Consider the following 25,979-nt stretch of genomic DNA (forward strand, 5'->3'; position numbering starts at 1 on the left):
TTTCTAAACTGACGTCTGTAGGAGGGACATAGAGGGAGGAGCCAGTTCACACTGTTTAAAAGTCTTAAAGTGCCGAAGGCTCCTGCAGAACCGTCTATACCCCATGGTACTAAAATGGACCCCAGCATCCTATAGGACGTAAGAGAAAATTGTTTTTCTTTGAACTTGTGTGGTTTGTATCCTGATGAAGGGGACTTGATCACCAAAATGTAGATTAAAAGTTTCAGATTTTCACCAGATTTCCAGCCTCCAAGTTCCGCCTATATTGACATTTTGTAAGCAGGGGTGATCCCTCATGAGGAAGGCACCAGAGTAAGTTGTCCAACAAGGACTAGCTGAGTGCCGGATCATTGGTTTGCTATATATACTATATAGTGTCTATAGCTCTATTTGTTACAACTGGTTACATGTAGTAAAATAATTTTGTTTACAATTTGTATTAAGTCTTTAACTTTATATTTGTTCTTAGACTGCAGTCTGTTGTTATGGTGAGGGAATACAATGATTGCTGATTGGTCTGGCCGGCAAATCTCTTCAGCAATAACGCTATCAGTGATCAGCTCACACATCTCAGGTACATTATCTCAGGTACATAGATGACATTCTCGTCCTTTGGTCAGGTCCAGAAAGTGTACTGCATACATAACAACTCATCTTACATTGACCAGTAGTACAGCCAATATTCATTTTCTGGATGTACCCATCTCTGTTCATAAAGGGCTAATCACACTACCTTAAATTGGAAACCAACAGATCATACCAAACTGGTGACAAATGATAGCTCTCACCCACTAGCCACCACTAAGGTTATACTTTATGCAGAATTCTTGAGAGTGTGTAGCATCACAAGTGACCTAGAAGACACTGAAGAGCAATTGTCAGTCATGGTCAATTAAGTTTTACAAAGGAATTTCAACAAGGCAGAAATTAGAGCTTTAACCCTAGACTGGGCTGAGCATATAAAAACTCCTACTCGTAAATTCAACCATCAGGTTTTCACATGGGTTAACCAATCTAATAGTAAAAGCAAATATACTGCACAAAAAGCTGCACCGTTGTGGTCAGTAGTAGCAACGGATCCCAAACTTTCATTGTTACATAACACACGGTTGACGCCTAGTTATTAACTGACTTGTAGTTCCAGATTTGTGGTGTATCTCTTTTCTTGCCCATGTGGCTAAAACTAGTTGGGAAAGAAAGAGAAATAGTTTGAAGAGTGATCTGGGCAACCATCAACACCTGCCAAAGCGAACAATCAGTGGCCAGCCATTTCGCCCAAGCCAGACATAGTATGGCCACTTTACGCTATAGAATGAGGTCGCTGTGACCCTGAGGGGTAGAGACAGGGCCAAGAAGTGATTACAGTTAGAAACTAAAGGGATTTTTAGTCTTGATACTTTACACCCTAAATGTCTTTATGATTCTTTGGGACTCATCCATTTTTATGATGAGTATATGCCTTATACAGCGACATACAGTCATTTGCGTTATGTGTATATTCATTTATTAGGTAAATTATTATGTGATGTAACATATAGTATTTATATAGTGTAACATTCTGTAATTAATGCTCTGGTTGTGATTAGATATGGTGATATTCCACCCACATGGATTTATTGGCAGTCTTATTGACGTTAGCTATCTATAGGCAGTCCTCGTTTTCAGGCGGTATAGATATATAATCACTAGTTGTATGATGTTTTTATTTTTATTATTTTGTATAATGTATGCACAGTGATACGTTTCTGTATATCTATTTGTTTATGTGCACGTTGTTATGGTTACACAGGGTGCTCCGCTGCCATCGCTTTCACTGGATGGTCTCCGATTAATGTCACATCTGGGATGATGTGGACTGCGGGAACTGGAGACGCTGCAGCTGGAAGCCTGGTTGGCTTGAAAGCACACTACCGGAAGAACACCTGGACACAGGTATCTATACTTGTGTATGTTTATTTGCACTTCTTTTTGTATCCTGAAGACGGAGAGATCAATCCCCGAAACAATGATCACGAGTAAATCATTGTTTCACTGATTCTCTGCTGCCTCATAGATAGATAGATAGATAGATAGATAGATAGATAGATAGATAATCCCTATCTAAAAAAATGTTTAAATGCGATAATAATGAATATTTTTTTCAGTGACTTGAAAAATTTGTGAAGTCTTCTGCAATTTATTTTAATATTTGAAAATCGTCTTTTAAATCAGGTTTGCATCTAACTTCAGGCACATTTACTTACAGAGAATTATTGGGGTCTCACCAATACGTCCTTCTTTGTTGGACAACTGTTCTGAAATTAAATGGTACATTAATGGTAAATGCCAGTACGGACGGTGTAGTGGTTAGCATTACTGCCCCACAGCACTGAGGTCATGGGCTCCATTCCCACCATGGCCCTAACTGTGTGGAGTTTGTATATTCTCCCCGTACTTGCGTGGGTTTCCTACGGGTGCTCCGGTTTCCTCCCACAATCCCAAAATATATTGGTAGGGTCATTGGCTCCCAACAAAATTACCCTAGCGTGAATGTGTGTGCGTGTACATGTGGTAGTGAATATAAGGGGTAATTCAGACTTGATCGCTGCTAGAACTCGCATCGAAAGCGGCATGTTTTTGCTGAATGCGCACACCCAAAGTCACGTGTGCGCATGTGCCGGTATCGCCGTGTGACAAATGTGCAGGCATACACATGGAATTTGTGAATGCTGAAAGGCAACGACAGAGAGGAGGGTGAAGGCGGTGCGAGGGCAAGGCTTCGCAGGCTAGTGAAAAGGGCCGTGAAGGTGGGTGTCTTGCAGGGGAGTGTGCTATGGGCTGTAGACGTGGTGTTAGCACTGCTGAAAATCAAATCACTGTCGGTGCACACTGGATGTTCGCAGCTGCCGAGTAAGTCTAAGGCTGCGCACAGCTTGCGCACGCTCAGCACAGGTGCCCTGTCAGGGCTCTCCGAGTAGAGTGAAGGAAAAGCAGCCAACAAGTGTTCAGCACCTCTGGGAACTCCTTTAAGACTGTTGGAAAACAATTCCAGGAGACTACCTCATGAAGCTGATTGAGAGAATGCCAAGAGTGTGCAAAGCTGTCATCAAAGCAAAAGGGGGCTACTTTGAGGAATCTAAAACAACATATTTTGATTTGTTTTAACACTTTTTTGTTTACAATATTGGTGGTCATTCCAAGTTGAGTGCTAGCTGCATTTGTTCGCAGCGCAGCGATCAGGCAAAAAAATAGTAGTTCTGCACATGCGTACGTGGCGCAATGAGCACACGCAACGTACGGGCACAACAAACGATACAGTTTTGCACACGGTTTAGCGATGCATTTCAGTCGCACTGGTTGCCGCAGAGTGATTGACATGAAGTGGGCTTTTATGGGTGGCAACTGACCATTTTCATGGAGTGTTCGGAAAAACGCACGTGTGCCAGGGAAAACACAGGCGTGGCTGGGCGAACGCGGGGAGGGTGTGTGACGTCAAATACAGAACTGAATAGTCTGAAGTGATCGCAAGCGCTGAGTAGGTTTTGAGCTACTCTGAAACTACACAAAAAAAATTTGTAGGCGCTCTGCGATACAACCGTTCGTACTTCTGCTAAGCTAGAATACACTCCCAGTGGGCGGCGGCATAGCATTTGCACAGAGCCGGCCCTAACTAATATGATGCCCTAGGCAAGATTTTGGCTGGTGCCCCCTAGCACCACCGCTGGTTCCGCCTCTGACCTTGCACCTCTTTCCCAGCACCATCACCCCTCACCAATAGCAGTCCTTATTTTGGTGTTTGTACCACCTACATTTTAAATAGGAACAGTTCACACGTTTGGCGCACAGCCCAAAAAGGGGTGTGTTTTTGCTGGCAAGGGCGTTGGCCACACAATAGTAGCCTCAAATCCAATTATGCCACACAGTGTTGCAACTTTATTCACATTTGATCATGCGATAGTGTCCATAATTCATATTACATCCCACAGTAGTATCACTTTACCTTATAAACGTTACTCCTCAAAGTAGAGCCCCTTATTCACATTACATTACACTGAATTACTCCTTATTCGCATTACACCACACCCTATTGCTCTTTATTCACATTAAACGACACAGTAGTGCCCTTTCTATACGCAACGCCACATAGTAGAGCACCTTTTACACATAATGGCACACATTAGTAATGCATTTATACATTTAATTCCACACAGTAATGCCCCTTACACATTATGACAACCGTTATTAATGCCCTTTTACACATAATGTCCCCTACACATTAGCTGCACATTATTAGTGCACCTATTTGCATGACTGCTAAAAAACAGCTAGCGAGCAATCAACTCGGAATGACCCCCAAAATTCCATATGTGTTCTTTCACAGTTTTGATGTCTTCAGTATTAATCTACAATGTACAATAAAGAAACAAATAAAAACCATTGAATGACAAGGTGTATCCTAACTTTTGACTGTTAATATATACTGTATATATATATATATATATATATATATATTATATACAATAGTACTGCATTTGTGTGTAAAAGATTCCTGTACAAGTAGTGTTTTGTTGGCAACATATATGTTTAAAATAAAAACAATGAGGGTACGTGTTACGTAACACATTACTGTACCATGGTTTTTTATAAGAATGTGGAAATGTTGCTGTATATGTGTTTTTTTGTGATGCATTAGGGTGTCTTAAGTTTTTTCCCCCAATTTTGTTGTTTTTATCCTTTTTTTAAAACAACACATATAAATAAACCAAACACAACAATCCTGCAATGTTCAGTTGATTGAAGAACACAGCTGTCTTATAAGTATTTTGCAAATTTACCACTTAGAGTAGCATACACTCGCAATTGCGTCCGCAACCGAGAACACAGACCATACTGCTAATGTGTATTAATTTAATAGCAATAAAGCTTAAATGTATTTATGAGCATCACAGCTGTCGACCAATCAACAGCAGGCAGACAGAATAAATATTCACAATTTTGATTAATACGCCATTGGCACCATGCGAGCTGCCACATTTGGTACTAGAGAGCTGCGGCTCCTAATGTCCATAATGGATCGCCGCGTAGGCCGCACGGGCCCTTATGTTTCTATTGCCCATAAGCGTGTGGCCTACACAGAGGTAAGGCAAAAGCTGCGTCAGAAGCTACGCAACAAGTGGCCCATCGTCCAGCTCGAAAGGCGATGTTCCGACCTGCGCCGAAGGCAGCTGCAGCTGCTGGCGGAGTTAAGCCAGCAAATGTGTGACAATAAGTAATGCATACTGTAGCATCTGTGTGCTCATGAGTGTTTTCAGTTTAAAGTTGTGTAATATTTGCAACCACAAGTGTGTGTATGTTGTTTAGCCTGGAGATCTGGGAAACGTATGTTGTTGTGCATAGATGTTTGTCTGGATGTATAGAGAATGTGTGTGGGTTGTATGTTGAGTAAAGTACAAACATTAGCATACAAATAATAATTTTGTGCTTATTTGTAGTATAATAAAGTTTGATGTTGTTTTTTAAAGCACAAAAAAATAGGTTTCATGTTGTATATTGAGTTTTTTTTTTTACAAAACAAATGCTTTTTAAAACCCAAAAACTGTGTTCCTCTCTCCTTAGGATGAGCCGAAAGAAGAGACCAGCACAGCAACAACAACCTCCCTCTCCCAATCAAACTCCCTCTCTCCCTCAGCAACCATCCCCCATTCAATCACCCTCTCCCCATCAGCAACCATTCCCCATTCAACCACCTTCTCCCCCTAAACCACCCGCCCCTATTCAATCACCCTCTCCCCCTTAGCAACCATCCCCCATTCAACAACCCTTTCCCCCTCAACCACCCGCCCCCATTCAACCACCCTCTCCCCCTCAGCCACCCGCCCCCATTCAACCACCCTCTCCCCCTTAGCAACCATCCCCCATTCAACAACCCTTTCCCCCTCAACCACCCACCCCCATTCAACCACCCTCTCCCCCTCAGCCACCCGCCCCCATTCAACCACTCTCTCCCCCTCAACCACCTGCTCCCATTCAACCACCCTCTCCCCCTCAGCCACCTGCTCCCATTTAAACACCCTCTCCCCCTCAACCACCCGCCCCCATTCAACCACCCTCTCCCCCTCAGCCACCCGCCCCATTCAACCACCCTCTCCCCCTCAACCACCTGCTCGCAGTCAACCACCCTCTCCCCCTCAACCACCTGCTCCCATTATAACACCCTCTCCCCCTCAACTACCTGCCTCCATTCAACAACCATCTCCCCCTTAAATACCTGCTCCCATTAAAACACCCTCTCCCCCTCGAACACCCGCCCCCATTCAACCACCCTCTCCTCCTCAACGACCTGTTCCCATTATAACACCCTCTCCCCCTCAACCACCTGCCTCCATTCAACCACCCTTTCCCCCTCAAGCACCCGACCCCATTATTTTTTACTCTCCATTTTTTGCCTTTAAACAGATACTTCAACATGTGTCTTCAACCTTTGGCTATCCAGCAGCGGTGGAACTACATAGCCCAGAATGCCGTGGAACAGTTTGTGAAAGTGTAAACTTTTTCAGGGCATGCTGGGATGTGGAATTAAACAAATGATTGGGAGCCGCAGTTTGATGACCCTGGACCTAGACCAGTGATGTTAAAACTTTGGCTATCCAGCTGTTGTAGAACGACACATCCCAGCATGCCCTGCCACAGTTTTTGCATGGCCAAATTGGTCAACTCTTGAAGGGCATGCTGGGCTGTGTAGTTCCAGCTCAACTGGATAGCCAAAGGTTCAACATGTCTGACCTGGGGAGTGAGGTATTGAAGTGTATTTTGTACATTTTTTTTCTATATTGCATAATAAGGGAAATATTTTAAAGTAAATTATTAAACATCTTTTTCAGATGCTGAATTTGGAGTTCGCACTGCGGACATACTAACACCATCCCCGGTGGTGGAGATGATGATGATGATGATGATGATGATGAGGAGGAGGAAGAGTATGGGTCTTTGGAATAGAGTAAGGGTTTTTTTTCATAGTTTTTGTTTTTAAAAATTAAAAAGTATAAATAGACTACAACATGTGTATACAACCTGTGGCCCTCCAGCTGCTGCTGAACTACACATCCCAGTTTTTCCATTTGTCCATGCTAAAATTGTTGCAGGCCATGCTGGTATGTGTTGAGCACCAACAGCTGAAGGACCAAAGGTTCTCCATCCCTGACCGAGCCAGTGAGCTGTGGAAGTGTGTTTGGTACATTGCTTCTATATTGCATAATGTCTGACATTAACTGTAATACTGTAATTGTTCAAACATTCTTTCCAGATGCTGAGGTTAGAGATCCTAGTGCCCCAATGTGGGTGGCTCTGAGCAGGATGCAGCAGTAAGCTCCTGGCCTCCTGGTGGAGATCAACTTTTTAATTAATATTTTTCCTTGACTTTTTTGTTAATAATTATTTTAAGTTTCAGTTTTTTTGTAAGTAAAAAATTTTTCATCCAAATTCTGTGTTGTGTGTTTTTAGGACAATATCATATATGTTGAGATGAAACATCACTTTGTAAGTGTTATAATGGAGAGTGATAAAGTAGCAAACACAAATTAAAAATAAAAACATTTTAATAACACAGACTGTGACATGGCAGATAGGACCAGAATGTATGCTACTTTATCAATCACCCTTTCTACACTTACAAAAAGATGAGGCATATACAGTATGCCAAAAATAAAACATGTAGATAATGTATGTCATACATTCACGGATTAAACAATCTTTACCAATATACCATATTGTTTTTTTTAATAACATACTGTATGTTAAAAAAAATATGGGTATTGTACAAATAGGACAACAAACATATTAAACTCATGTTTGTTGCCTTAATTGCTGAATGTTATTGGACAATTAGATTGTCAAACTCTTAATTTTGCAGTGTTTGATCACTTAATTGTCCAATCACATTACAGATCATTTGGGTAATTGTTATTGTAAAAATAACCCCATTGTGCGATCATTTGCAAGCTATCGAATGCGACGCACATGTACGACAAGCTCCATGTTGCTAGCGATGCGAAGAAAAATAGTAACCACCTCTTTTGTGCACTGCTTTACATTGTTGTGCATTCGTGCGTGGTGGGTGTGATTTTGCACTCTTGCATTGCATTTGCAGGCTTGCGTACGCTGCTTGTGTATGCAGTGAACAACGATCAGGTCTGAATTAGGCCCATAGAGTGTAAGCTCCACTGGGGCAGGGACTGATGTTAATGGCAAAATCGACGGAAATATCAGTATATAATATTAACCAAAGAGCTGCAACTTGTGTTAGCTTTTCTGTAAATCTAGTGCAGCACCATTTCCATACTGCATTTGCATTCAGTCATCGGACCAGTAAACCTATACGGTCACACTTTGCATACATTCAAACAAAGGCCATTATGAGGAAGTCATTACCATTGCCACATGATCTAAGAAAACAATTTGATTATATAAATGCCTGTGATGAATAAATGGAAATGGAACTGTCCAGAGCTAAAAAGCAGGCAACGAAGATAGTAAAGGACCAGCTACACCCCGGCCACAGCATGTTTAACTTGTTTCCTTCAGGCAGGCATTACAGGGCCATCACCGCCGGGTCCACCAGAAGCCTCAAAATTTTCTTTCCAAAAGTGGTCCGCCTGCTGTACTCCTGAACATTAACTGACTAGACATACATGTAACTCACTTGTGTCCCTACAGTATTCATATCTGTCTGACTTTACTTGCCCCTCCCCTGCTTATCTGCTACCTACTTGGCTGCTGTATAGCAAACCGAAGACAAATTCCTAGTATACGCAAGTATACCCGGCCAATTCAGCTGATTCTGATTCTGAAAGTAACATAGTAACATAGTAATTGAGGTTGAAAACAAAAGAGGAAATTTGACCGTCGTGTTCAACCTGTATTAAGTTGTGCTGAATCTACATACCCGCTGAGTAATGTTTTATGACTAGTTAGCTACTATAACTCATGTTACCCCCGGATTAACCATGTTGGTATTTTAAATATTATAACCTTGGATATCATTCTCATTCAGAAATGTATTTATTCCTTTTTTAAATCCATTTACAGAGTCCTCCATTACCACCTTCCCTGGCAGGGAATTCCACATCCTAATTACCCTAACAGTGAAGAACCCTTTCCTCCGTCGCATTCTGAACTTTCTCTCCTCCAGCCGCAGCGAGTGCCCAGGTGTCCTAAACAGAGTTCTATTAATAAATAATTCCTCTGATAACTCTTTGTGATGCCCCTTTTAGTGATGAGCGGGTTCGGTTACCCCCCCGAACTCTACCCTTTTTACACGGTTCCGAGCCATACTCGGATTCTCCCGTATGGCTCGGCTAACCCAAGCGCGCCCGAACGTCATCATCCCGCTGTCGGATTCTCGCGAGATTCGGATTCTATATAAGCAGCCGCGCGTCGCCGCCATTTTCACACGTGCATTGATAGGGAGAGGATGTGGCTGGCGTCCTCTCCGTTTATATAGTTATAGTTAGTTGATCTGATTGCTACTGCTTAGCTTATTGTGGGGAGGATTGGGGAGCAGCTGTTAGGAGGAGTACAGTGCAGAGTGTTGTTAGTTTTTTTTTATCCGTTCTTTGCCTGAAAAAACGCTCCATACCATATCTGTGCTCAGCCTCAGTGTGCTGCATGATATATCTGACTGTGTTGAGTGCTCACACTGCTTAATTGTGGGGACTGGGGAGCAGCTATAGCAGGAGTACAGTGCAGAGTTTTGCTGACAGTGACCACCAGTATACGTTTGTCTGCCTGAAAAACACTCCTGTGGTGTCTTTTTTTCTTTATACTATAAATATAAACGCAGTCTGCTGACAGTGTCCACCAGGTCCATTATACTGTATATAGCAGTACGGTAGGCCACTGCTGTACCTACCTCTGTGTCTTCAGTCACTCGTCGTCATACATAAAGTATACTATCCATCCATCTACATTGTATACCCGTGGTGTCTTTTTTTCTTTATACTATAAACGCAGTCTGCTGACAGTGTCCACCAGGTCCATTATACTGTATATAGCAGTACGGTAGGCCACTGCTGTACCTACCTCTGTGTCTTCAGTCACTCGTCGTCATACATAAAGTATACTATCCATCCATCTACATTGTATACCCGTGGTGTCTTTTTTTCTTTATGCTATAAACGCAGTCTGCTGACAGTGTCCACCAGGTCCATTATACTGTATATAGCAGTACGGTAGGCCACTGCTGTACCTACTTCTGTGTCTTCAGTCACTCGTCGTCATACATAAAGTATACTATCCATCCATCTATATAGTATACCTGTGGTGTCTTTTTTTCTATATACTATAAACGCAGTCTGCTGATAGTGTCCACCAGGTCCATTATACTGTATATAGCAGTACGGTAGGCCACTGCTGTACCTACCTCTGTGTATTCAGTCACTCGTCGTCATACATAAACTATTCTATCTATCCATCTACATTGTATACCTGTGGTGTCTTTTTTTCTTTATGCTATAAACGCAGTCTGCTGACAGTGTCCACCAGGTCCATTATACTGTATATAGCAGTACGGTAGGCCACTGCTGTACCTACCTCTGTGTCTTCAGTCACTCGTCGTCATACATAAAGTATACTATCCATCCATCTACATTGTATACCTGTGGTGTCTTTTTTTCTTTATACTATAAATGTAGTCTGCTGACAGTGTCCACCAGGTCCATTATACTGTATATAGCAGTATGGTAAGCCACTGCTGTACCTACCTCTGTGTCTTCAGTCACTCGTCGTCATACATAAAGTATACTATCCATCCATCTACATTGTATACCTGTAGTGTCTTTTTTTCTTTATACTATAAACGCAGTCTGCTGACAGTGTCCACCAGGTCCATTATACTGTATATAGCAGTACGGTAGGCCACTGCTGTACCTGCCTCTGTGTCTTCAGTCACTCGTCGTCATACATAAAGTATACTATCCATCCATCTACATTGTATACCTGTGGTGTCTTTTTTTCTTTATACTATAAACGCAGTCTGCTGACAGTGTCCACCAGGTCCATTATACTGTATATAGCAGTACGGTAGGCCACTGCTGTACCTACCTCTGTGTCTTCAGTCACTCGTCGTCATACATAAAGTATACTATCCATCCATCTACATTTTATACCTGTGGTGTCTTTTTTTCTTTATACTATAAACGCAGTCTGCTGACAGTGTCCACCAGGTCCATTATACTGTATATAGCAGTACGGTAGGCCACTGCTGTACCTACCTCTGTGTCTTCAGTCACTCGTCGTCATACATAAAGTATACTATCCATCCATCTACATTGTATACCTGTGGTGTCTTTTTTTCTTTATACTATAAACGCAGTCTGCTGACAGTGTCCACCTGGTCCATAATACTGTATATAGCAGTACGGTAGGCCACTGCTGTACCTACCTCTGTGTCTTCAGTCACTCGTCGTCATACATAAAGTATACTATCCATCCATCTACATTGTATACCTGTGGTGTCTTTTTTCTTTATACTATAAACGCAGTCTGCTGACAGTGTCCACCAGGTCCATTATACTGTATATAGCAGTACGGTAGGCCACTGCTGTACCTACCTCTGTGTCTTCAGTCACTCGTCGTCATACATAAAGTATACTATCCATCCATCTACATTGTATACCTGTGGTGTCTTTTTTTCTTTATACTATAAACGCAGTCTGCTGACAGTGTCCACCAGGTCCATTATACTGTATATAGCAGTACGGTAGGCCACTGCTGTACCTACCTCTGTGTCTTCTGTCACTCGTCGTCATACATAAAGTATACTATCCATCCATCTACATTGTATACCTGTGGTGTCTTTTTTTCTTTATACTATAAATGCAGTCTGCTGACAGTGTCCACCAGGTCCATTATACTGTATATAACAGTACGGTAGGCCACTGCTGTACCTGCATCTGTGTCTTCAGTCACTCGTCGTCATACATAAAGTATACTATCCATCCATCTACATTGTATACCTGTGGTGCCTTTTACTTGTGCGCATTAAAATATGGAGAACAAAAATGTGGAGGTTAAAAAAATAGGGAAAGATCAAGATCCACTTCCACCTCGTGCTGAAGCTGCTGCCACTAGTCATGGCCGAGACAATGAAATGCCATCAACGTCGTCTGCCAAGGCCGATGCCCAATGTCATAGTACAGAGCATGTAAAATCCAAAACACAAAAGATCAGTAAAAAATTGACCCAAAAATCAAAATTAAAAGCGTCTGAGGAGAAGCGTAAACTTGCCAATATGCCATTTACGACACGGAGTGGCAAGGAACGGCTGAGGCCCTGGCCTATGTTCATGGCTAGTGGTTCAGCTTCACATGAGGATGGAAGCACTCATCCTCTCGCTAGAAAAAAGAAAAGACTTAAGCTGGCAAAAGCACAGCAAAGAACTGTGCGTTCTTCGAAATCACAAATCCCCAAGGAGAGTCCAATTGTGTCGGTTGCGATGCCTGACCTTCCCAACACTGGACGGGAAGAGCTTGCACCTTCCACCATTTGCACGCCCCCTGCAAGTGCTGGAAGGAGCACCCGCAGTCCAGTTCCTGATAGTCAAATTGAGGATATGGGTGTTGCTGGCGCTGGGGAGGAAATTGACAAGGAGGATTCTGATGGTGAGGTGGTTTGTTTAAGTCAGGCACCCGGGGAGACACCTGTTGTCCGTGGGACGAATATGGCCATTGACATGCCTGGTCAAAATACAAAAAAAAATCAGCTCTTCGGTGTGGAATTATTTCAACAGAAATGCGGACAACAGGTGTCAAGCCGTGTGTTGCCATTGTCAAGCTGTAATAAGTAGGGGTAAGGACGTTAACCACCTCGGAACATCCTCCCTTATACGTCACCTGCAGCGCATTCATCATAAGTCAGTGACAAGTTCAAAAACTTTGGGTGACAGCGGAAGCAGTACACTGACCACTAAATCCCTTCCTCTTGTAACCAAGCTCCTGCAAACCACACCACCAACTCCCTCAGTGTCAATTTCCTCCTTACCCAGGAAAGCCAATAGTCCTGCAGGCCATGTCACTGGCAAGTCCGACGATTCCTCTCCTGCCTGGGATTCCTCCGATGCATCCTTGAGTGTAACACCTACTGCTGCTGGCGCTGCTGTTGTTGCTGCTGGGAGTCGATCGTCATCCCAGAGGGGAAGTCGGAAGACCATTTGTACTACTTCCAGTAAGCAATTGACTGTCCAACAGTCCTTTGCGAGGAAGATGAAATATCTCAGCAGTCATCCTGCTGCAAAGCGGATAACTGAGGCCTTGGCAGCCTGGGCGGTGAGAAACGTGGTTCCGGTATCCATCGTTAATTCAGAGCCAACTAGAGACTTGATTGAGGTACTGTGTCCCCGGTACCAAATACCATCTAGGTTCCATTTCTCTAGGCAGGCGATACCGAAAATGTACACAGACCTCAGAAAAAGAGTCACCAGTGTCCTAAAAAATGCAGTTGTACCCAATGTCCACTTAACCACGGACATGTGGACAAGTGGAGCAGGGCAGACTCAGGACTACATGACTGTGACAGCCCACTGGGTAGAAGTATTGCCTCCCGCTGCAAGAACAGCAGCGGTGGCACCAGTAGCAGCATCTCGCAAATGCCAACTCATTCCTAGGCAGGCTACGCTTTGTATCACCGCTTTCCAGAATACGCACACAGCTTAAAACCTCTCACGGCAACTGAGGAAGATCATCGCAGAATGGCTTACCCCAATTGGACTCTCCTGGGGATTTGTGGCATTGGACAACGCCAGCAATATTGTGCGTGCATTACATCTGGGCAAATTCCAGCACGTCCCATGTTTTGCACATACCTTGAATTTGGTGGTGCAGAATTATTTAAAAAACGACAGGGGCGTGCAAGAGATGCTGTCGGTGGCCAGAAGAATTGCGGGCCACTTTCGGCGTACAGGCACCGCGTACAGAAGACTGGAGCACCACCAAAAACACCTGAACCTGCCCTGCCATCATCTGTTGCAAGAGGTGGTAACGAGGTGGAATTCAACCCTCTATATGCTTCAGGGGATGGAGGAGCAGCAAAAGGCCATTCAAGCCTATACATCTGGCCACGATATAGGCAAAGGAGGTGGAATGCACCTGACTCAAGTGCAGTGGAGAATGATTTCAACGTTGTGCAAGGTTCTGCAACCTTTTGAACTTGCCACACGTGAAGTCAGTTCAGACACTGCCAGCCTGAGTCAGGTCATTCCCCTCATCAGGCTTTTGCAGAAGAAGCTGGAGACATTGAAGGAGGAGCTAAAACAGAGTGATTCCGCTAGGCATGTGGGACTTGTGGATGGAGCCCTTCATTCGCTTAACCAGGATTCACGGGTGGTCAATCTGTTGAAATCAGAGCACTACATTTTGGCCACCGTGCTCGATCCTAGATTTAAAACCTACGTTGTATCTCTCTTTCCGGCAGACACAAGTCTGCACAGGTTCAAAGGCCTGCTGGTGAGAAATTTGTCAAGTCAAGCGGAACGTGACCCGTCAACATCTCCTCCTTCACATTCTCCCGCAACTGGGGGTGCGAGGAAAAGGCTATGAATTCCGAGCCCACCCGCTGGCGGTGATGCAGGACAGTCTGGAGCGAGTGCTGACATCTGGTCCGGACTGAAGGACCTGCCAACGATTACTGACATGTCGTTTACTGTCACTGCATATGATTCTCTCACCATTGAAAGAATGGTGGAGGATTGTATGAGTGACCGCATCCAAGTAGGCACGTCAGACAGTCCGTACGTATACTGGCAGGAAAAAGAGGCAATTTGGAGGCCCTTGCACAAACTGACTTTATTCTACCTAAGTTGCCCTCCCTCCAGTGTGTACTCCGAAAGAGTGTTTAGTGCCGCCGCTCACCTTGTCAGCAATCGGCGTACGAGGTTACTTCCAGAAAATGTGGAGAAGATGATGTTCATTAAAATGAATTATAGTCAATTCCTCCGTGGAGACATTCACCAGCAGCAATTGCCTCCAGAAAGTACACGGGGACCTGAGATGGTGGATTCCAGTGGGGACGAATTAATAATCTGTGAGGAGGGGGATGTACACAGTGAAAGGGGTGATGAATCGGACGATGATGATGAGGTGGACATCTTGCCTCTGTAGAGCCAGTTTGTGCAAGGAGAGATTGATTGCTTCTTTTTGGTGGGGGCCCAAACCAACCAGTCATTTCAGTCACAGTCGTGTGGCAGACCCTGTCGCTGAAATGATGGGTTCGTTAAAGTGTGCATGTCCTGTTTATACAACATAAGGGTGGGTGGGAGGGCCCAAGGACAATTCCATCTTGCACCTCTTTTTTCTTTCATTTTTCTTTGCGTCATGTGCTGTTTGGGGAGTATTTTTTTGAAGGGCCATCCTGCGTGACACTGCAGTGCCACTCCTAGATGGGCCAGGTGTTTGTGTCGGCCACTTGGGTTGCTTATCTTAGTCACACAGCTACCTCATTGCGCCTCTTTTTTTCTTTGCGTCATGTGCTGTTTGCTGAGTATTTTTTTGAAGGGCCATCCTGCGTGATACTGCAGTGCCACTCCTAGATGGGCCAGGTGTTTGTGTCGGCCACTTGGGTCGCTTATCTTAGTCACACAGCTACCTCATTGCGCCTCTTTTTTTCTTTGCGTCATGTGCTGTTTGGGGAGTATTTTTTTAAAGTGCCATCCTGTCTGACACTGCAGTGCCACTCCTAGATGGGCCAGGTGTTTGTGTCGGCCACTTGGGTCGCTAATCTTAGTCACACAGCTACCTCATTGCGCCTCTTTTTTTCTTTGCGTCATGTGCTGTTTGGGGAGTATTTTTTTGAAGGGCCATTCTGCGTGACACTGCAGTGCCACTCCTAGATGGGCCAGGTGTTTGTGTCAGCCACTTGGGTCGCTTATCTTAGTCACACAGCTACCTCATTGCGCCTCTTTTTTTCTTTGCGTCATGGGCTGTTTGGGGAGTATTTTTTTGAAGGGCCATCCTGTCTGACTCTGCAGTGCCACTCCTAGATGGGCCAGGTGTTTGTGTCGGCCACTTGGGTCGCTTAGCTTAGTCACACAGCTACCTCGGTGCAAATTTTAGGACTTTAATAATATTGTGAGGTGTTCAGAATAGACTGAAAATGAGTGGAAATTATGGTTATTGAGGTTAATAATACTATAGGGATCAAAATGACCCCCAAATTCTATGATTTAAGCAGTTTTTTAGGGTTTTTTGAAAAAAACACCCGAATCCAAAACACACCCGAATCCGACAAAAAAATTTCGGTGAGGTTTTGCCAAAACGCGTTCGAACCCAAAACATGGCAGCGGAATCGAACCCAAAATCAAAACACAAAACCCAAAAAATTTCCGGTGCACATCACTAGCCCCTTTACATATTTAAAGATATTAATAATATCTCCTCTTAGGCGCCTCTTTTCTAGTGTATACATATTCAGCCTAGTCAGTCTTTCCTTATAGTCCAGTCCTTCTAGGCCTTTAATCAATTTAGTAGCTCGCCTTTGTACCCTTTCGAGTTCACTGATATCTTTTTTATACAGTGGTGCCCAAAACTGAACACAATATTCCAGGTGCGGAAGTACCAATGCTTTATACAGCAGTAGGATTACATCCGAGTTCCTTGACTCAATTCCCCGTTTTATGCACGCTAGCACCTTACTAGCCTTCTTTACTGCGCTCTGATATAGTGTTTGGTTGTTAAGCCTATTATCAATGAGTACCCCCAAATCCTTTTCCAAATCTGTTTTACCTAGTCGTTCCCCATTTAGTATGCAGGCTGCAAGTTTGTTTTTAATCCCGAAATGCATAACCTTGCATTTGTCTGTATTGAACCTCATTTTCCATTTAGAAGCCCAGAGTTCAAGTTTAGATAGATCATTCTGTAAGGACTCCACATCCAATTCCGAGTTAATTACCTTACACAGTTTAGTATCATCTGCAAAGATTGACACTGTGCTTTCCAGGCCTATTTCTAGGTCATTGATAAATATGTTGAACAGTAGTGGAACGAGTACGGACCCTTGTGGTATACCGCTGACTACTGGGGACCAGGTTGAGTTCTGCCCGTTGATCACTACTCGCTGTACCCTGCTATCCAACCAGTTGCTTATCCATGTGCAAATAGTTTTTCCTAGGCCAAGCTCCTTTAATTTGATGACCAGTCTCCTGTGAGGCACTGTATCGAAGGCTTTTGCAAAATCTAGGAAGACTGCTTTTCCCTGATCATGACTGCTTTTCCCTGATCAAGATTATTGATCACTTCCTCATAGAAGCTAATTATTTTAGTCTGACATGACCTGTCCCTCACAAAACCATGCTGGTTCTTGCTGATAATCCTAGCGGACTGTAGATACTCCTGTATGCTGTCCCTTAGAATTCCTTCCAATATTTTCCCCACTATAGACGTCAAACTAACCGGTCTGTAGTTACCCAGAAGATTTTTGGATCCTTTCTTAAATAATGGCACTACCTCAGCTGTACGGCAATCCTTCGGTACCATGCCTGATCTAATTGAACTATTGAAAATGAAGTATAGGGGTCGTGCTAGTTGTGAACTAAGCTCCATAAGAACCCTTGGCTGAAGTCCATCGGGACCAGGTGATTTATTAACCTTAATTTTGCTTAGTCTCTCTCGGATTACTTCTTCACTTAAACAAGTTTCTAACCATGGATCTTTACTGTCACAATTGCTATGCTCTACTCCCACCAACAGTTCATCTCTGGTGAATACTGATGAAAAAAAATTGTTCAGTATTTCCGCTTTTAATTCGTCATCATTTATCAATTCTCCAAATTTATCTTTTAATGGACCTATATTCTCCTTTTTTAGCCTTTTACTGTTTATGTATTTACAAAAAAAATGTAGGATTGGTTTTACTCACTATAGCAATTTGGTTTTCATTTTCCATTTTAGCTGCTCTTGTTGCTTTTTTGCATTTCTTATTACATTCCTTGTAATACTTGAAGGACTCTTCTTTTCCATTAGATTTGAATGCTTTGAAAGCCGCATTTTTTTATCCATTTCTGCCTTAACCTTCTTGTTAAGCCACATCAGCTTGAGTTTAATACACCTGTGTTTACTGCCCATGGGAATAAATTTATGAATATTGATATCCATCAACCCCTTGAAAACATCCCACATTTCTGAAGTATTCTTGTTATTAAACAAAATCTCCCACTCTATGTTGTTAAGTGCACGTCTCAGCATACTGAAATTAGCCTTCCTAAAATTAAAAGTTTTGGTGGCACCCCTGTAGCTATGTTTCCTGAAACTGATGTCGGATGTGATCATATAGTGGTCACTGTTACCCAAGGTCTCTCCAACTTTAGTGTTTGATATAATATCCACATTATTAGTAATTACTAGATCCAAGATGGCTTTAGCCCTAGTTGGGTCCTCGACTAATTGAGATAAGTAGTGATCCTTTAACATATTAAAAAAACCTATTGCCCCTCGTTTTAGCACATGAATCGTTACTCCAGTTTATATCCGGGTAATTAAAATCCCCAATCACAAGGGTGTCCCCCAATCCCACAGCCGTTTAGATTTGTTGCAAGAGTTGTTCTTCCTCATGTATGCTAATATCCAGCTGTTGTAGCACGTGCCTATAACTAGTTTTTTTTGCATTAATACCCCACTTGAGATTTCAACCCTTAGTGACTCCACAGTCAGTTTCCTCACAGATAACCTCCTTTAAGTATGGTTTAAGTGATGGTTTAACATAAAGACATACACCCCCTCCTCTTTTGCTTGCCCTGTCCCTCCTGAAAAGAGAATACCCCTCCAAGTTTGCAACCCAATCGTGAGAGTCGTCCCACCATGTTTCCGTAATACCTAGAATGTCATACTCAGCCTTTGATGCTAACAATTCCATTTCCCCCATTTTACCTGCTAGACTTCTAGCATTTGCAAGCATACATTTTAGTTTAACGGTTCCTTTTTATTTGTTTTTAAAAATATATCCTATCCTTTGCTAGTGCATCCCTTGAGTTACTGATACAGACTGTCCTTCTTGCTCCCACTCCAACCCCACCGTACTTAGTATTGCCCACCATACTTTTGTCTTTGGTCAACCCAATATTTCCATTTAAATTTACCGCCCTGACATAAGTATTTTCCCTTATGTCCCGTACATCATTTTCTATAGGCTGTAAAGATGACACATAATTGTTATTAGTTAATGCTTTGGCAATACCTTTCTTGATACCCTTATTAGAACCCATGTAAATGCACTTACTGTCTGCACTTTCCCTCCCTCCTTCTCCACCCCCATTTATCTCTCTACCCCCATACCTACTATTCTCACTGCATGACCCATAGTCTCTAGCTAAACCCTCACCCCCCGGCTCCTAGTTTAAAAGCTCCTTCAACCTACTAACCATCCTTCCCCCCAGCACCGCTGCACCTTCCTCATTCAGGTGCAATCCTTCGCGAGAAAAAAAAGATGGCGCCTGACTGAGAAGTCCACCCAGTGTTCCAAGAACATAAACCCCTCTTTCCTACACCAGTACCTGAGCCACACATTTACCTCCCTAATCTCCCTCTGTCTCCCTGGTCTAACGCATGGCACTGGTAATATTTCGGAGAATATTACCTTAGATGTCCTTTTTTAAAATTTCTGGCCTGAATCCCTATAGTCTTTCTTAAGGACATCCCACCTACCATTAACTTTGTTGTTGGTGCCAACGTGCACCAAGACCACCGGGTCTTTCCCAGCACCTCCCAATTCATGAACATGAAATTCATGTTCATAAAAAGTGTATATAAAGTGCCCCTCATACTGTAGCTCTTGGGATGAGTGCCCCTCATACTGTAGCTCTTGGGATGAGTGCCCCTCATACTGTAGCTCTTGGGATGAGTGCCCCTCATACTGTAGCTCGTGGGATGAGTGCCCCTCATACTGTAGCTTTTGTGATAAGTGCCCCTCATACTGTAGCTCTTGGGATGAGTGCCCCTCATACTGTAGCTCTTGGGATGAGTGCCCCTCATACTGTAGCTCTTGGGATGAGTGCCCCTCATACTGTAGCTCTTGGGATGAGTGCCCCTTATACTGTAGCTTTTGGGATGAGTGCCCCTCATACTGTAGCTTATGGGATAAGTGCCCCTCATACTGTAGCTCTTGGGATGAGTGCCCCTCATACTGTAGCTCTTGGGATGAGTGCCCCTCATACTGTAACTCTTGAGATGAGTGCCCCTCATACTGTAGCTCTTGGGATGAGTGCCCCTCATACTGTAGCTTTTGGGATGAGTGCCCCTTATACTATAGCTTATGGGATAAGTGCCCCTCATACTGTAGCTCTTGGTATGAGTGCCCCTCATACTGTAGCTCTTGGGATGAGTGCCCCTCATACTGTAGCTCTTGGGATGAGTGCCCCTCATACTGTAACTCTTGGGATGAGTGCCCCTCATACTGTAGCTCTTGGGATAATTGACCCTCATACTGTAGCTCTTAGGATGAGTGCCCCTCATACAGTTGCTTTTGGGATGAGTGCCCCTCATACTGTAGCTCTTGGGATGAGTGCCCCTCATACTGTAGCTCTTGGGATGAGTGCCCCTCATACTGTAGCTCTTGGGATGAGTGCCCCTCATACTGTAGCTCTTGGGATGAGTGCCCCTCATACTGTAGTTCTTGGGCTGAGTGCCCCACATACTGTAGCTCTTAGGATGAGTGCCCCTCATACTGTAGCTCTTGGAATGAGTGCCCCTCATACTGTAGCTCTTGTGATAAGTACCCCTCATACTGAGCAATGTCTCTTGTATTAGCACTTGAAGCTATTACTGGGATTTAAACTATATATATATATATATACAGGTTGAGTATCCCTTATCCAAAACGCTTGGGACCAGAGGTATTTTGGATATGGGATTTTTCGGTATTTTGGAATAATTGCATACCATAATGAGATATCATGGCGATGGGACCTAAATCTAAGCACAGAATGCATTTATGTTTCATATACAGCTTATACACACAGCCTGAAGGTAATTTAATACAATATTGATAATAATTTGTGCATTAAACAAAGTTTGTGTACATTGGGCCATCAAAAAACAAAGGTTTCACTATCTCACTCTCACTCAAAAAAGTCCGTATTTCGGAATATTTGGATATGGGATACTCAACCTGTATATATATATATATATATATATATATATAGCTGTTTTTTTAAATGAACAAAGTAATAACAAGTACCAGCATCATGAGTGTGTGTTGCATTACTTGTGTACTATACTCACACTGGTGTATTCATTTCATTGGGATCTTTTGTGTTTTTTATGACACGGAGCAAGATGTGCTGTTTGCTACAAGTGGTGCAAACTCGCACATGTCATTCAGCTTCAGTCGCAGTTTTTGCAATCTTAGCAAAAACTGCTACTAAAAAAATTGTAGCTGGAGGCTTCCCAACATTGGGGAAGGACACCCAGCATGAGGGATCACAGCAATAAGGGTCAACCCCTGCATGTGCAGCCATCTTTTCCTTCGCAGCTGCCTGGTATGAAGTCATGCGACTGTCCCTAAAACGGTCCAGACACGCCTGTGTTATCCACATTCCTCCCTCATAAGACCACATTGCCCCCCCCCTCCGCCGCTGTCAATCACAGTGCGATCACATCCTTCTGGGATGCAATCACATTGTGAAAGTTAGCGTGTGTGCTTTATGGCAACTGCGCATGTGCAAATGTCCGACTCATACTGAATTAGGCCCCTTGAGCAGATGCATGATGTGTATTTTCACCACTATATATATCCAGATCATTATTTCATTAGTCAGGTTACGTTTCAGTGTGGACTATAGGTTCTAATTCAGACCATATCGCTGTTGTGCAAAATCGCACAGCGGCCAATTATCAAATGGCTGCGCATGTGTACGGATCGTAATGTGCAGGTGCGAGGCCAAACTGCAAATAAATACTGCAGGTTTTTTTTTTTTTGCTGCATTACTTCCTAAACACTTGCTCTCCTTGGCAGCAGTGCGCAGTCAGAGAAAGAATTATAGATCCCTGCACCTGAGAAACTTTGTTGACATCTTTTATTTTTCTTCCTCTAAAGGAAAAAAATGTCCACTTATCACCTGTTAGATAACATACTCACTTTCTAGCAAATTGTGCGCAACCTTCTTGCGTTATGGCATACCTCTGAACTTCCCAAACTGGGAGGAGGGACACAGGCACACACTGAAGACCACAATTAGGGTGCGTGGACTCGTGGGAAGGGGGTGTGGCCTCACAGGAAGTGACACCATAGAGGGCCACGCTCCTGTTTTCGCCACTGTTGGGGGCATTCCAGTCACTCTGGAGTAGACGTGTTAACAACAAACAAAAGAGAAGAATGTATCTTTGTTGGCTCACTTCAAGAAATTAATTTTTAAAATATACCTTTTATTATATCAATTAAAAGTCGTCCAATCACGAAATAAGAACATTACATCTGAACATATATACTGTATACAAAGGTGGATAAAGTGTATAAAGAGATATTAAAACCGAGGCCGCTACTTGTTTGTAAATTTGAATTCTTGGTATCTGTAAGGAGGAGCAATATCTGTACTCAATTAGATAAGTCCTAGTTAGTACTCATTATTGTGACATAAGAATATGTTCTATTTATTAACAATCAATTTACGGTAAGTATATGTATAGATATTTTCATGCGTACTCAAAAGGATCAAACAATCATTCTACGGTAAGTATACATATAAGAAGGTAAGTACTGTATAAAGGGATTGCAAATATTAATTCAAAGGATCACTGTTTATATAAGTGTACTAAGATTACATCGATAAGAATCATGTGTTCAGGCAATGTGCTGCAGTTTACTACTGTGCTTGCCTACTTTTCAATGCTGAACCTGACCAGTGGCTATTGGCAGGTAGAAGTGGAAATGACAGTGTTTACGATGCCTATGGGCCTATATGAGTTCCCACAAATGCCCTACAGGCTGTGCAATGCCCCAGGAACCTTTCAGAGAGGGATGGAGCACTGCCTGGGGCACAAGAATTTCAACATCATCCTTTACCTAGACTATGTGATCATCTACAGATGGGTCCTCCGTTATCTTGACTGGCTGAGGCGTTAGTCACGATCAGGCATACGCAGTGTACCTGGTCGCAGAGAGGCACGCCTAGCCACAGAGAGGCACGCCTAATCAGAGGCGCACATAGTGTTTGACGTTACCTCTACGTGTAATACCTGCGATCATCCACCAGATGTTGCTATTTACAATCAACATTGTGCATGCGTGTGGTCTACTGTAAAATAAAATACTGAAATACATAGTAAGAACTACTTTAATAATGCGTCTCATTACGCTGCATACAGTAAATACAGCGTCTCTTTATGCTACATTATTTCATACAGTATATACAGTACAGACGCAAATACTGCAGCATATATGATCCATTTACAGTACTTTAGGAATATGTAAGCGTCCAAGTCCCGCAGACAAAGCAAAATAAAACCAGTAGTGTAAACTGACGCAAATGAACGTGTTAGAAGTTCATGGTTGCCTATGGATATTAGGAGTATTGTACAGAATGTTAGCGTCCTAATCCCGTAGCCATTATGGCATAATCAAAACCAATGGATTTATTCATCTGTCTGCGGCGAAGTGGGGAAGTGTTCCGCTTCCTATACTTAGAGTCCCGGGTTTGATTCCTAAAGTACGAATGCAAGTTAGTTTTTTCCAGACGCTTTATTATTTTTTTTAGTCACATAAACAAGGGCAAAGCTTCAGGAGCGGTTCTACTGTTACGGTACAGTACATACGGTACACATATAATTCTGTAGCAGGGCAGACTCAATTGAAATGGCTACAATCAGTGACTCCTTGCCCCATGGAGGCCCTCGGCTATGGAGCAAGTAACAGCACAGATTTTGCAGATCACGGGGCAATGCTGAAGGAACCTCACAATCCCCTAGCTAAAATACACAGGGGCGATAGGGATAAGCGAGGTCTATGCACATTACATTACATTGGACTTGATCGCAGAGCAAACTGACAAAATGGCCGCTACCTGTGAACCCCCACCATTGTTCAGCGCTCGGATATTGAGTGAGCAATGGCATAGATTTTACAGGCCACGGGGCAATGCTGAAGGAGTGTCACAATCCCCTAGCTAAAATACACAGGGGTGATAGGGATAAGCGAGTTCTATGCACATTACGATACACCAGACTCAATTGCATAGCAAACTGACAAAATGGCCGCCGACGTGAACCCCCACCACGTGGCAGCACTCAGATATGGAGTGAGAGATGGCATAGGTTTTGCAGGCCATGGGGCAATGCTGAAGGAGCGTCACAAGCCCCTAGCTAAAATACACAGGGGCGATAGGGATAAGCGAGGTCTATGCACATTACATTACATCTGACTTGATTGCATAGCAAACTGACAAAATGGCCACTGGTCGTGAACCCCCACCACATGGCAGCACTCGGATATGGAGTGAGCAACAGCATAGGTTTTACAGGCCACGGGGCAATGCTGAAGGAGCGTCACAATCCCCTAGCTAAAATACACAGGGGCGATAGTGATAAGCGAGGTCTATGCACATTACGGTACACCAGACTCAATTGCATAGCAAACTGACAAAATGGCCACCGGCCGTGAACCCCCACCATGTGGCAGCACTCGGATATGAAGTGAGACATGGCATAGGTTTTGCAGGCCACAAGGCAATGCTGGAGCGTCACAATCCCCTAGCTAAAATACACAGGGGTAATAGGGATAAGCGAGGTCTATGCACATTATGGTACACCGGACTTGAGCAAACTGACATAAATACGTCCCTCACTGCAGCCATGACACAGTCCTTAGCCGCAATGTGCGTCTCAGACATCGTTCGTCAGGCGTCTCAGACGTCGTGCGTTCCAGGCATTCCAGGTTGTTACTGTGTGTCAGTTTCCCTTGGTTTTGATTATGCCTTTTCTTTGAACATGGTATTTTCCACTACCTCACCCTACCCACACCCAAAGGTTGGCACTTCCTTCCCATTGGTATTGGTTTGTGCCTTAGGGGACTCAGACGCTCATACTTGCATTTCAAAAGCACAGTATTTTCCACTGCCTCCCGCAACTCCATAGCCCTTTCCCCCTGGGAACCAGCACAGGTCATGCAGTAGACAGGGAAGGAGTTCAGGTCATGTGCAATACACAAATGCCGAAAATCTACACTACTGTGTTGCTCAGTTAGTTGCGTCAGAATACACTAATTTATACTGATTACCGCTGTGTATTTGCATTTGGCGTAAAGAATCGCTCTTGCAGATTTACTCTGATTTATGTGAAACCTGTGTGCACCCTTCCATTGAATGTCTTACACAGAAAAAAATAATAATATGTTAGTGAATGTCACGGGAACACATAAAAAATGGCACTTTAGGACTTGAACCCTGGACCCTCAGCGTGGGAGGTGGGAGCCTTCATCGCTAGCCCACGACGCCTCATGAGAGATTCACAATTTCATGTGTAAAAGTACTGCAAAGAGCGACCCCTCCCCATTGGTGTTGGTGTGTGCCTTAGGGGACTCGGACGCTCATACTTCCATTTCAAAAGCACAGTATTTTCCATTGCCTCCCGCTAGCCCATCGCCCTTCCCCCCTGGGAGCCTGCACAGGTCATGCAGTAGACAGGGAGGGAGTTCAGGTCATGTGCAATACACAAACGACGAAGATCTACACTACTGTGTTGATCAGTTAGTTGCGTCAGAATACACTAATTTATACTTATTACTGCTGTGTATTTGCATTTAGCATAAATAATCACTCCTGCAGATTTACTCTGATTTATGTGAAACCTGTGTGCACCCTTCCATTAAATGTCTTACACAGAAAAATAAAATAATATGTAAGTGAATGTCACGGGAACACATTAAAAAAATGGCACTTAAAAATGGCACTTTAGGACTCGAACCCTGGACCCTCAGTGTGGGAGGTGAGAGCCTTCATCGATAGCCCATGACTCCTCATGAGGGATTCACAA

The sequence above is a fragment of the Pseudophryne corroboree genome, chromosome 7, assembly GCF_028390025.1.
Source record: "Pseudophryne corroboree isolate aPseCor3 chromosome 7, aPseCor3.hap2, whole genome shotgun sequence".
Classification (NCBI taxonomy): Eukaryota; Metazoa; Chordata; class Amphibia; order Anura; family Myobatrachidae; genus Pseudophryne; species Pseudophryne corroboree.